General features: G+C 41.1%; 1 long non-coding RNA gene across 1 annotated transcript; it reads right to left on the bottom strand.

The window, feature by feature from the left end:
- Nucleotides 1-4,153: 4,153 nt before the first annotated feature.
- Nucleotides 4,154-9,302, bottom strand: LOC131273353 (uncharacterized). Its single transcript, XR_009180562.2, has 3 exons — nucleotides 9,154-9,302; nucleotides 6,315-6,374; nucleotides 4,154-4,426 (listed from the first exon to the last, which is right to left on the bottom strand). It is a non-coding gene; the product is annotated as an uncharacterized lncRNA (long non-coding RNA).
- Nucleotides 9,303-12,176: the final 2,874 nt, after the last annotated feature.

The raw sequence follows: 12,176 nt of genomic DNA, 5'->3' as shown, positions 1-12,176 counted from the left end.
TAACAAAATGAGGTACCTATGGAATAAACAAAATATGGGAAAGTGCTGGATGTCATAATACTTTCACTGCTTTTAGACCCACAGACTCCTAGGACTGCTAAGGCCACAGCTGTCTAACAGATCGAATGGAAAGGAAAGATTCTGCCTGAGCTTGGGCTTGGTAAAATGGCCAACAATCAGCAGGGCTGCCTGATATTCCCAGTGTCATAAATGGAGCCTGTCACCTCTTTCTATCGCCACCAACTCTGCAGAAGCCGTGTAGACATGGCCAGAATAATTCAGAGTACGTAAATAGTTAGATTGGAAACAGAGCTATTCAGAGCAATGCCAAATCACCCAAAGGCATCTGTAGCCCTTGGTTGAGTCAAACATAATTCTCTGGTGGGTGTCGCATATTAAAATCCATTCAGATCAGTTGGGGCACCCAGGAAGGTCTCTTGATCAAAACATTATGTAGCACTGCTTTTATCTTTTTCCTCATGTTGCCCAAGTAAAATATGCAGCTAATGTAATTTAATTTTTATTAGATTCTGCGTATATGTGGCTTTTAGAATGAACTCAAGGGAATACACATTACTTGAGGTAGGTAGGGCTTATAAACATATACTTTTTAATTAATTTTTCTTTGTAATTCAAAGTAGATGTCTAATGCATTCATAGAGTGATATGGGCTCCCTCTGGGGGGCAATTTTAATACCTGCAATTCCCTAGCTTGTTAATCAAAGACTTTTTAGCCTTGTAGATAATTTATATCTGCTTAGGTTGCTTTCAGAAGGTTGAAATTGCGTCTATATAAAAAAAAAATCCTTACCTTTGACAAAATCAGAAAAAATTTTAAAAAACCACATACACCTCACAAATTTTACGGATATTGGGAAGAGTGGAAAAATTCTTTCTTCCTGACTGGTTTCTGTGAGAATATTTTGTGGCTTTAAGGGGAAAAAAAATGTTATTTGTTGTTTTTTTCCCAAAAGACCTAATTTAATTTCTTGGCTTAAAATGCAGCAGTGGCTAGGATTCTCCATCCAGAACGTTTATTTCTAGCAGTGTTGTATTCTGAAAGAAATTTTTTATTTTTTGTGTCTTATGAGAATATTATAGGAAAAAAATTCACGGAAGAAATTCAATTTGCAGGGGAGTTCAGCTTAGGCTTTATGTTCATTTTTGCTAGCTCTGAGGCTCCATTTGGTTCTCTTCTGTAATATTGATGTTTCACCTCATCATTGACTCAGTTCTCTCCCAGAGCTGGAGGAAGAAGTGTTCCAAGTGCGCTAAGGGTGGTGGCTTTACACACAGAACTGAAAAGAGGAGGGACCGGAAGTCAGTCGAGGGAAGTGGACAGGGCACAGTGCCCTCTCCTGAGCTCCCTCTCCATGGCGGGACGCTGGTTCCTTCCAGTGTGTGCACACTGGTACAAGCACGTGCACATATACAAACACATGCACACGTAAACACATACACACACACACAAGCACACATAGACACATACACACACACACACAGCTGTATTTTAACTTACACTGGGTGAAGGAATGGAATCATGGACAATTAGGAGTTGGAAGGAAGATTTGAGCATTTTCAGGCTAATCCCTCACATGGTAGTGGAAGCTTCTTAGAGCAGTGCTGGAAGGGGTAATTCAACCTAAGCTTCAATACTCTGGTGAAGGGAAGCCCATTATTACATGAGCCAGTCTAGAATATTATAGGATAGGCTTAAGTTATTAGAAAGTTGTCTTTTATATCAATCTTTTTTTCTGCCTTTAAGAGATACTACTGGTATTGTAGTTGAAACCAGATAGAATGTTTTTGGGTTTTGTTCGTTTGTTTTTACAGTCAGACAGTTCTTAAATTTGTATGAATGCAGTCACTCCCTCTTCACCTTCAGCCAAACATCCCTCTTTGCCTCATTTGTTCCTCCCTAGATAGGGCTTCTGGGACTCCTACCCTCCTGATTGGCATACTTAAACCAATACGGCACCAAAACTGTCCTCAGTTCTCCATAGTTTGGAGGACAATAGACTCTTGTTTTCATTTACTCGTAAGATAGACTTTCATTGACGCAGTGTAAGTTCAGTGGCCTAATCGTCACAGTCAGGTCACACTGCTAGCAGCACACACTAAGAATTAACTAATACCCCTAGGTCTTTTTACTGCTTGAAGTCTGGCCTTCCCCTCAGTTCTGCACTTGCCCAGCTGACTTTCAGAAGCCAAAAGCAGATCATTATATTTAGCACTGTTAATTAATCTCACAGGTTTAAGGCTTCCTTCTAAGAGCCTCTTATGTCATTTTCAATCCTAATTTTATTCTTTTCCTATTTGCTGCTACTCCTGGATCTTGAGTCAGTCACAGAGTTAGATAGGATGTGATTTATGACTCAATTTAAGTTTTTAGTAAAATTTTACCTCGGACAAGATTGGGAAGGGGCATTTGGGCTGCCACTAAAGACTTCTCTTGGATTAACAAGAATATACACTCTGGTGTATATTCTGGTATATGTTCTTCCTCACTGTGCTGGCAGACCACATTTTTGCATTTTATCCATTAACTGAAACCATGAAAAGGCAGTTTGAATCTTCTTGAAATTAAGGGATATCGTTCTCATTCACTGTTTGAGATATAGATACGGAAAGGAAGGAAATGTGATGAGTTTGGTATGACTGGAACATCATGCGCTGTTTTCAATATTCTTTCCTTCTGTTTGCTCCTTAGCTTCACTGGGCCTTCTTCACACCATTGTTTTCTACGCTGTGAGTACCATCCTACCCAGGAATTATTTTAATAGTTGTATCTGGGCATTTTTCTCCCTCTTATATATTTCCACTTAGAAGACTCTGGCTATTGTAAGAAAATCTCTTCCCAGATGCATTCTTCCTGATCACCATGAAACGAGAACCCAGAATTCAGTATTACAAACCCTAGTCAAGAAAGCCAAATTCTATTATTTGTCATTATCTCTTTGGCCTGCCTGAAAGTCACAGCAAGCGATAGGAATGAATTGATCACCTTAGCCTATGTCTTTAATAAAGCTTTTTTCTTTTTTTTTTTTTTCAGTAACTATCACTTCTTCATGTGAGACTGCAGAGCTGGGAAAGAGTTCCTGGATTCTGTGAATCTGGATAAGTCTGTCCTTGAGGATACAGTTTTCATGGAGAAATCTCCTGCTTCCAAGTACCCTGTCGGGATGTGGGGCTGCTTGGCTGCCTCCTCTCCCTAGGAGAAACTCGAGTCCAGTTGGATGGCCACTCAGAGGGGTTGAAGAGACAAGAATAGAACACAGCTTGGGGCAAGAAAGTTTCTGTCTGATCTGGACCACTTACCAGTGCCTACCCAGCCATGACCGAACCACAGGTGCTAAGCAAAAGCTCTGAAGACTGCCCCAGAGCCTCCAAAATTCTCTTCTGGGTCACATTGCACTATTTCAGGTCCTCATTCAGAACCCTTATCTCTCTTCTGCATTCCCAATTGCCAGTCTAATACCACATGGCTGGTTTCTACCTGTCTCATTCACCCCCTTTCTGGTACTTTCCATGGACTATCTGCTTTTAATATGAATTTCACCCTTGACATTATTTTTTCAGATCTGTTATTTGATATCTTTTGATACTGTGAACATTTTGTGACCCTGGGGGTCAGGGATGAATTAAGGATCAAGGATGAAGTTAGCTATTCTTTGGTCATCATTTGTTTCAATGAAAATTTTCTCTCCAGAGCCTGAAAACACTTATGGCATCAAAATGGCTGTATCAAAATGACTACTTCGAAACCTTTCTTCCCTGGCTCTCTGTTCAGCTTCTGACCTCTGCTGCCCACACCTCATTCCCAGGGATAGCACGCAGGACGAGGCACCCAGCCTCGAGTCCTGAGCCCTGCCTACCTGGGAGGTGAGTTCAGGTCAACGTGTGAGGCGATTGAGCCAGCTGTGTACAGTTCTGGCCACTCCTAATTTCTTTGTTCTTCTTATGCAAAGAGAACAAACTTTTCTTTCAGTGTTTAAGTTGTTTACTCTCCAAACGGAATACAATCCTTCAGCTAAAACAGGAATAATGAGACAGAATGGTCTGAGAAGTACAATAGAAAAATACTGTTCACTGGTTTATTTTTTCAAATGAGCAGTAGGCTATTTACAAATAACTTCTTTATGATGTTCACCATTCTTTCATCAGCTCACAGAGAAGAAATTCGGGGACAATCATCACAGAGTGCAAAGATTTGAGGGGACATAAGGGTTCAAATATAGAGCGTGGTGATACAAGTTCAATCGTGTATAGAGTTTGGAGCAGGCAAGTATTTTATAGATTTATACAGTATTTTTTGCATAATAGGACAATAAGCATTCAGGTGGCTAAAGAGCCATGTAGAACATGACCAGAAATCAGTGCTGGACCATTGCAGAAGGAACCGTCCCCAGTAAGGATGACTATTATCCTGCAAGACAATAGAAATGGGACAGTTCATGAGGAAAGTTAGATTTTCTCTGCATCCTGGCCTTTTGGAGTCTTAAAGTTGGGGAACCACTAAACTGTTCAGGACAGCAAAACGACTACACATCCAGTGCAGATATTTCCAGGCTTTCTTCCATGGCCACTTGACTCTCATGCACGCTCGTCCAGCTCTGACTTCTCCTCTGAGCAAAAGGTGATTAATCTAACTCCCACAGAGACCACAAATTTCACAGGCCCAAAGAGGATGCTTGATTGTTCTTCTTTCCCCAACCTACTCTGTCCCCAAACTTCCCTATAGCATTGCTGTCTACCTAGTTGCTCTAATTCCTTCACCACCCACACCTAATTCAGCAGCAGGTCCCATCAGCACTGCCTCATGATGATATCCCAAATCTGCCCACTTCCTCCTTCCTCCCCTGCCCACTATCTCAGTTCAGGTCACCAACTGTTCCTTCCCTGGGCTACCTCATTAGCCTCCTAACAGGTCTCCTTGTAGCCTTAGATATCAGTTCACCTTTTTCCTGATCAAATCCTTTGATGACTTCTTACCATAATGAAATAAAATAATATCCAAACTCTTAGCCGTGGTCTGTTAAGTCCCCTGATTCCTTCCAGCCTTTCTATCTTAATCTCCTACTACTGTCCCCCCCTCAATGTGCTGAAGGCTCACTGCCTTCCTTCTATTATGCACTCCCACCAAAACCCTTCCACCCCCAGGGCCTTTGAACTGACCCTGTCTGCTGCCTGGAAGCTTTCCTCCTCCAGACCTTCTACTTGATAAACTCCTTATATTCAGATCTCAGCTCAAATGTCCTTCCTCAGTGGGGAGATTCCAGCCACCCTATTTGATATTTCTGAAATGCACTCTCATTCTCATGGCTCTGTAGTATTTTCCTCATCGCACTTGCCACCTAAAGTTGTCTTCCTGACTTATTGATTTCTTTACTTATTCTTTATCTGTCTCTCCAACTAAAATGTAAGTTCTCTGAGGGCAGACACCTTATATAGCTATTCTACCACCACAACTGCTGTGCCTGAAACATGATGAATGAATGTAACACAGTGAAAATCCACCCCTTCCTATTTAATTTCTAAGATCCTAATTTATAAGAGTTTAACTATACTTTCTGAATACCAACAAAGTACATACACTGTTAACTTATAATGACAATATAGTAAATTATTGATTCAAATAAAAATTGTTGAGTAGCTACAAAAACCAGTGAACTAACAAATATTGCTTTATAACAGGGTCATTCTTCTAGATCTCTCATTGGAAACCATTAATATCATTATAATTTTCTAATCTTCTATAATTATGTGAAATTTCAGCTTTATACAGAATGTCAAGAGAAATAGACTTTTCAACTCAGACCAGCAAAATATCTCAGTGTACATGTAGGATCATGTGTTAAAAACTGATTTTTGACCTTGAATAAAAGGGGGAAATGGCAAAGACAAATGAATTTATATGACTAAGTCTTCAAAAAAGAGTCGGGAGGTAATCAGAGGGGTCACGCTTATGCACGCTTCGGCATGACCCCAGAGACAGCCAAAGTAGATACAACCCCAGATACTGGTTCTCCTGAGGGCTATGGAGACCCGCAGGTTCTGTGGTCATGGCAGATGGCTCTGGAATTCAGCGCCATGCAGTTGATCCTACTTTGGAATTTGTGTTCCTGAGTGTGATGGAGTTGGACTCAGATGTGACCTTTCTACACATGCCCCTTCTGTCACTTTTACTGAAACTGTGGTTGGCGCTGGGGTTTCTGTATACTCAGGAGACTTGAAAATCTGAACTGGCCATGTGCTACCTTGGCCCTGAGACTCAGCAGAGTTGCAACTCCTACCCTCTGGTTCATTGGACTTACCCAGGCCAGCTGACAGGGAGGTGAAGATGGTCAACCACCACACCAAGAAACCGAGAGTGCCTAAAACAGCAAGCAGGAGAATTGCATCCATCATCTATGTGGAATCTAAGCTCCCTCTCAATATAGAGGTGGGGTGCACATAACCATCCCAAGGTCCACAGGATGGAGGAATAAAATATGGATTAGAGTGGACTTACTAGTATTCTACTATGGAACTATTGTGACTAGTAATGGAAGAAACTGTATCATTGATGTGGAGAAAATTGCCAAGGTAGTTGCTGAGGGCAGGGAGAGGGAAGAAGAGATGCGATTTTGGGGCATTCTTGGGACTTGGAGTTGTCCTAAATGATATTGCAGGAACGATGCTGGACATTATATATCCTGCCATAACCCGCTGAATGTATTGGAGGAGAGTGTAAACTACAATGTAAACTATTATCCATGTGGTGCAGCAGTGCTCCAAAATGTATTCACCAAATGCAATGAATGTGCCACAATGATGAAAAGGGTTGTTGATGTGGGAGGTGTGGGATGAGAGGGGGGGTGGGGGTTATGATAACATCTTATATATTTTTTAACGTAACATTTTTAAAAAAGGAAAAAAAAAGAGAAATAGACTTTTTCTTGATAGCCTCACTTCCTTTCTTACTTGTAGATATCCCTTGAGAGGACATGAGGGGATTGGCAAGGTTGTGCATACACTAAGATGGCAGAATTTGTGGCAATTAAACAACCAGAAATAGGTAGTATTGCTATCTCCATTTAACTAACATACAGAGAGATAAGGTAACTTGCCCAAGGTCATAGCAAGTATTCGGTGGAGTTAGGATTTGAACCCAGGCCAACTGCAGAACCACTATGCCATCAAAACAACATTGGACAAGGTCATGAGACAGCTTTCACGGATTCCTAAGATTCCCAAGGTTAAGTCACTTTTATACCCTCTACCTCTGTTTCCTATTTATAGAATTAAAGACTGGAAGACACTACTTCTTGTAAACTATATAGTCTTATATCTTCCTTTAGATGATATGCATAGATATATATGTGCATATTTATACCCACACATACATTTTGGTGGTGGTGGTTTGTTTTCCAACTGAACCAATTCCTGCAATACGCACATTAAGTTTAACCAAGTAACTTTGTCCATGTGCACTTGTTTCTGTCCAATGAGGCCAGGGATATCTGATTCAGAGTGTCTATGTGAGGATATATAATTGGAAATGCTTCTGGAGGCAAAAGTAATCAATTGACTTAAGGTATTGCAACTTTTTTTTTCTTTATTTTCTTTTAATGTTACATTCAAAATACATGTGGTCCCCATGTACCCCCACCCCACTCTTCCCACATCAACAACCTCTTCCATCATCATGGCACATTCACTGCACCTGGTGAATACATTTTGGAGCACTGTTGCACCACATGGATAGTGGTCTATATTGTAGTTTACACTCTCCCCCAGTCCACCCAGTAGGCCATGGCAGGACACACAATGTCCAGCATCTGTTCCTGTAGCATCACCGAAGACAACGCCAAATCCTGAAAATGCCCCCACATCATATCTCTTCTTCCCTCTCCATACCATCAGCCGCTAATGTGGCCACTTTCTCTACATTTACCCTGGCCAGCTAACTGGGAGGTGAAGAAGGTCAACCATCACACCAGGGATATGAATCTTCTTCAGTCTGCCACCTCCCTCTGCAAAGCCCCTCTCACTAGGACTCTCAGTCTAAGGGGATTTATCTGGAACCTCAGTCTACTCTCTTCAAGCAATGCTCCCTTGTCTCAAATCCTTTTTCAATATGCCCTTTGGCTCAGTTAACTGGCAGTTCTGGAATGTAACTGAGGAAGAAATTTAGAACATTAGAATTTTCCTAACTTAGGAAAACCAAAGATTAGGTAGTTGAGAGAGAGGATGAAGGTAGAGGGAAAATAATCCTTAGAATTCAGAGTAGATTCTGAATAGTATGAGAGAAATCATTCAAACATCTCAATCTTGTGGCAAAAGGCAAATCTAAGACCATGTCAGTAGCTGGTTTTAAGAAACTGGGAATTTGTAGGACAAATAGAATGAACATATATTGAGAAATGAGAAAGATCTAGGCATAGAAGTCCTTTGGAACCGTTCCACGGCCCAAGTCTTTATTTGGTTTATGAGGCTCCACATAAGATGGTCTCTGTCATACCTCTGACTTCATCTTCATTATTCTCACCTCACACACTCCACTCCAGTAACCTTGGCTTCCTTGTTGTTCCTCCAGTAGTCTAGGCATGCTCCACTTTATAGCCTCTGTACTGTTCCTGTCTCTTCCTGGAATGTTTTTCCTCCAAATAGCTTCACAATTACCTCCCACATCTCTTTGAAGTGCTCTCTAAATTGTTACCTTCTCAATGTGGCTGCTCTGACCATCCTGTTTAATACTGCAATCTATTACCCTCCACCAACAGCTCTGCTGATTCCTAACCCTATTTCTTCTTTATTTTTCCATAGTATTTATTACCTTCTCATATATTATATAATTTACTTTTGTAGTATGTCTATTGTTTATTGTTTATTTCTAGCATTTAAGGTCTAAAAGGGCATGGATCTTGCTCTATTTAAATAGATTGCAAAAATGCCTTGATACTTCACCCTTCCTTATATCCATACCCTTTGTCTTGTAACTTTATAGGGCTCTTTCACTCTAGGCTTGGTCATGGGGTATGCTTTGCTCAATGGTATATTAGGACTAGAAACAGACCTTTAATAAAAGGGGGAAATGATAAAGACAAATGAGTTTATATGGCTAGGAGACTTCAAAATGAGTCAGAAGGTCATCAGAGGGGTCGTGCTTACCCATGTCTCAGCAGGATCCTAGAAACAGCCAAAATAGATACAAGCCCAGGTACTGGTGCTCCTGAGGACTACAGAGACAACCAGGTTCTGTGGTCATTGTAGATGGCTCTGGAGTTCAGGGCCTTGCCAGTGGGCCCTACTCTGGAATTTGTGCTCCTGCATGTGAAAGAGTTGGACTCAGATATGACCTCTCTACACATGCCTCTTCTTTCACTTTCACTGAACCTGTGGTTGGCGCTGGGGTTGGTGTATACTCAGGAGACTTGAATCACTGGACTGGCCATGTGCCAGCTGGACCCTGAGCCTCAGCAGAGTTGCAACATCTACTCTCCAGTTCATTGGACTTACCCAGGTCATCTAACAGGGAGGTGAGAATGGTTAACCACCACACCAGAGAACAGAGTGTCTACAACTGCATGCAGGAGAATCGCATCCATCAGCCATGTAGAATCTAAGCCGCTTCTCAGTTTAGAGGTGGGGTGGACATCATCATCCCAGGGTCCACATGATGGAGGAATAAAATATGGATTAAAGTGGGCTTACTGGTATTCTACTATAGAACTATTGTGACTCTAGCAATGGAAGAAATTGTATCCTTGATGTGGAGACAGTGGCCACAGGAGGTGCTGAGGGCAGGGAGAGGGAAGAATAGGTGTGATATAGGGGCAATTTTCAGGACTTGGAGTTGTCCTGAATGACATTGCAGGGACAGATGCAGGACATTATATATCCTGCCATAACCCACTGAATGGACTAGGGGAGAGTGTAAACTACAATGTAAACTACAATCCATGTGGTATAGCAGTGCTCCAAAATGTATTCACCAAATGCAATGAATGTGCCACAATAACGAAAGGGGTTGTTTATGTGGGAGGAGTGGGGAGGGCGGGGTATGGAGCATATGAGAACCTCTTATATTTTTTAATATAACATTTTTTTGTGATCCATGTATCTTTTTAAAAAAAAAAAGGATGAAAGATAATTTAAAAATTTTTAAATGATATATTAGGAAATGTGACATAAGCAGATGCTTGAAAAGCATATATATGACTGTACTTTCCCACTCTTGCTCTTCTTTCATGGCCATGAGAACATGCCCAGACTAGCCTGTTGAAGAATGAAACACATAAAGCAGATCTGTATTTCCGCAGTTGTACCTTATCAGGCCATCTTAGATGAGCTACAGTCAGCCAACGTCCAGATGTGTGAACAAGCCCAGCCAAGCCCAGCAGCGTTACCAGGTCCACCTATAATGACTGCAGACTTATGAGTGAGCCTGTCATGATCAGCCAGGCCCATCCCAGACCAGTCAAACCCTTCAAAACACATTTATTGTATGGTATGGCACTAAGACTTCATGTTTATTTGTCATATAGTATGGTGGCAATGGAAAACTGATGCAACTGTTTTGCTCACTGATGCATCCTGAGTGGCAAGAACAATGCCTAGCACATAGTAGGTGGTCAATAAATTTTTGCTGAATGAATAAATGGGCAATGTCTAGTGTTAAATCCATATAAACAATGCTTGGTCCACAGAGAGCCTCTCTTCAAGAGCCATTATCCATTTCCATAGGGATCCCTACCTCTGGCTTAATCTGCTTAAGTTTCTAGGTGGCATCATTAGTTAGCATCCAGTATATGATTAATTATGGCTTAATGGGTTTACTACTCTTTAAGGACTTCATATTTCTTCAGAAAATGATGCCTGAAACATAAGAGCACATGTGTCATGCTGATAAGGGAAAAGTTGAGGAGAAGTCTTTGAAAGCCTTCCTGCTGACCCTTGTTTCATTAGGTACAGCAAGCAACTAAATCCACCATACTTGCTCTTGGCCCAGGCGGGCCTCGTGAGTCCACCCTAAAGCTGTAGGCCAAAGTAAGCTGTATAAAGATGGGGGAAGAATATTAAAAAGAGGAAGAATGGAGTAATTTTTGTGAAAATAAATGAAAATTTAGGGGGAAACTACTCTCTGGGGCCTGTGTGATGCCAAACATCACTTTTACAGGCTCTTCCCTCAGTGTGGACAAATCTCCCCCTCATCACCCCACTTCATCTAGATTGGCTCCATTCTTTCTTTCAGCATAAACATCACTTCCACTGCATGGCAGTGGGACAGGGAGCAACTCTTTCATACCCTTTCCAGCCCCACCCCTGGACCTCTTATCTACTCTCATAGCACCTTTTATTTGCCTTTACATTTTCCACAGTTCATGATTACAAATCTATGTGACTTGTGATTAATGCATATCTCTTGCAGTAGATTTTGACTTCAGGAAGGTAAGACCACCATGCCTGGCAATAGCAGATTTTCAGTAAATATTTGCTGAATGAATGATTAAATAAATCAAGGGTTAAAAAAAAGAATGAAGAGAGTCTTCAGAAGCATGTCAGAAGTCACCAGAGAATACCATTTTCCTTTCTGAATCGCCTGTTTCATGACTTGCAAGCATCCAATCATTTCTTTCACTTTTTAAGCATCCATATAGATATCCCATCTGTATGCTGAACCATAAGTTAAAATAAACTGAAAATGCTCACACTGCAAAGTGTACATGCCTCTGGCACATGTTCGGTTTCAACACTGGCATAACCAAAATAACTAATGCGATTGTTCAGTCCTAAGATCAGCAACTTGTCCTCTCTGAATTTCTAAATCCCAGGACAGACAGCTTTGGGATGCTAGAATGAAGAAAGCTAAGAAAGAAATCACCAGTTCTTTTGTTGCCTCATTAAGTCTGGAGTATTCTGTGTAATCATATCTTCCTCTAGAAGAAATAAACTATTTGAAGAAAAACACATTCCTAGCATCTGAATGCTGCCTTTCAATGAGGATCAAAGATCAAAGAGGGTGTGTTTTCTAATCCTTGACCATTAGCAATGTTCCTTGTACTGCAAAATGGAATTACTTAGGGCTGATATGAAGACCCCTGTAGCTTTCAGCATACAAAGGGAATGTCTTAATACTGTATATGAAATTAATTGCAACATGTTTAATGTCCCTCAAATAAATTGGAAAGAAC

The sequence above is a fragment of the Dasypus novemcinctus genome, chromosome 14 (genome assembly GCF_030445035.2).
Source record: "Dasypus novemcinctus isolate mDasNov1 chromosome 14, mDasNov1.1.hap2, whole genome shotgun sequence".
NCBI lineage: Eukaryota > Metazoa > Chordata > Mammalia > Cingulata > Dasypodidae > Dasypus > Dasypus novemcinctus.
Note: the sequence above shows the minus strand (reverse complement) of the source record. Positions and strands in the feature narration are given on the sequence as shown.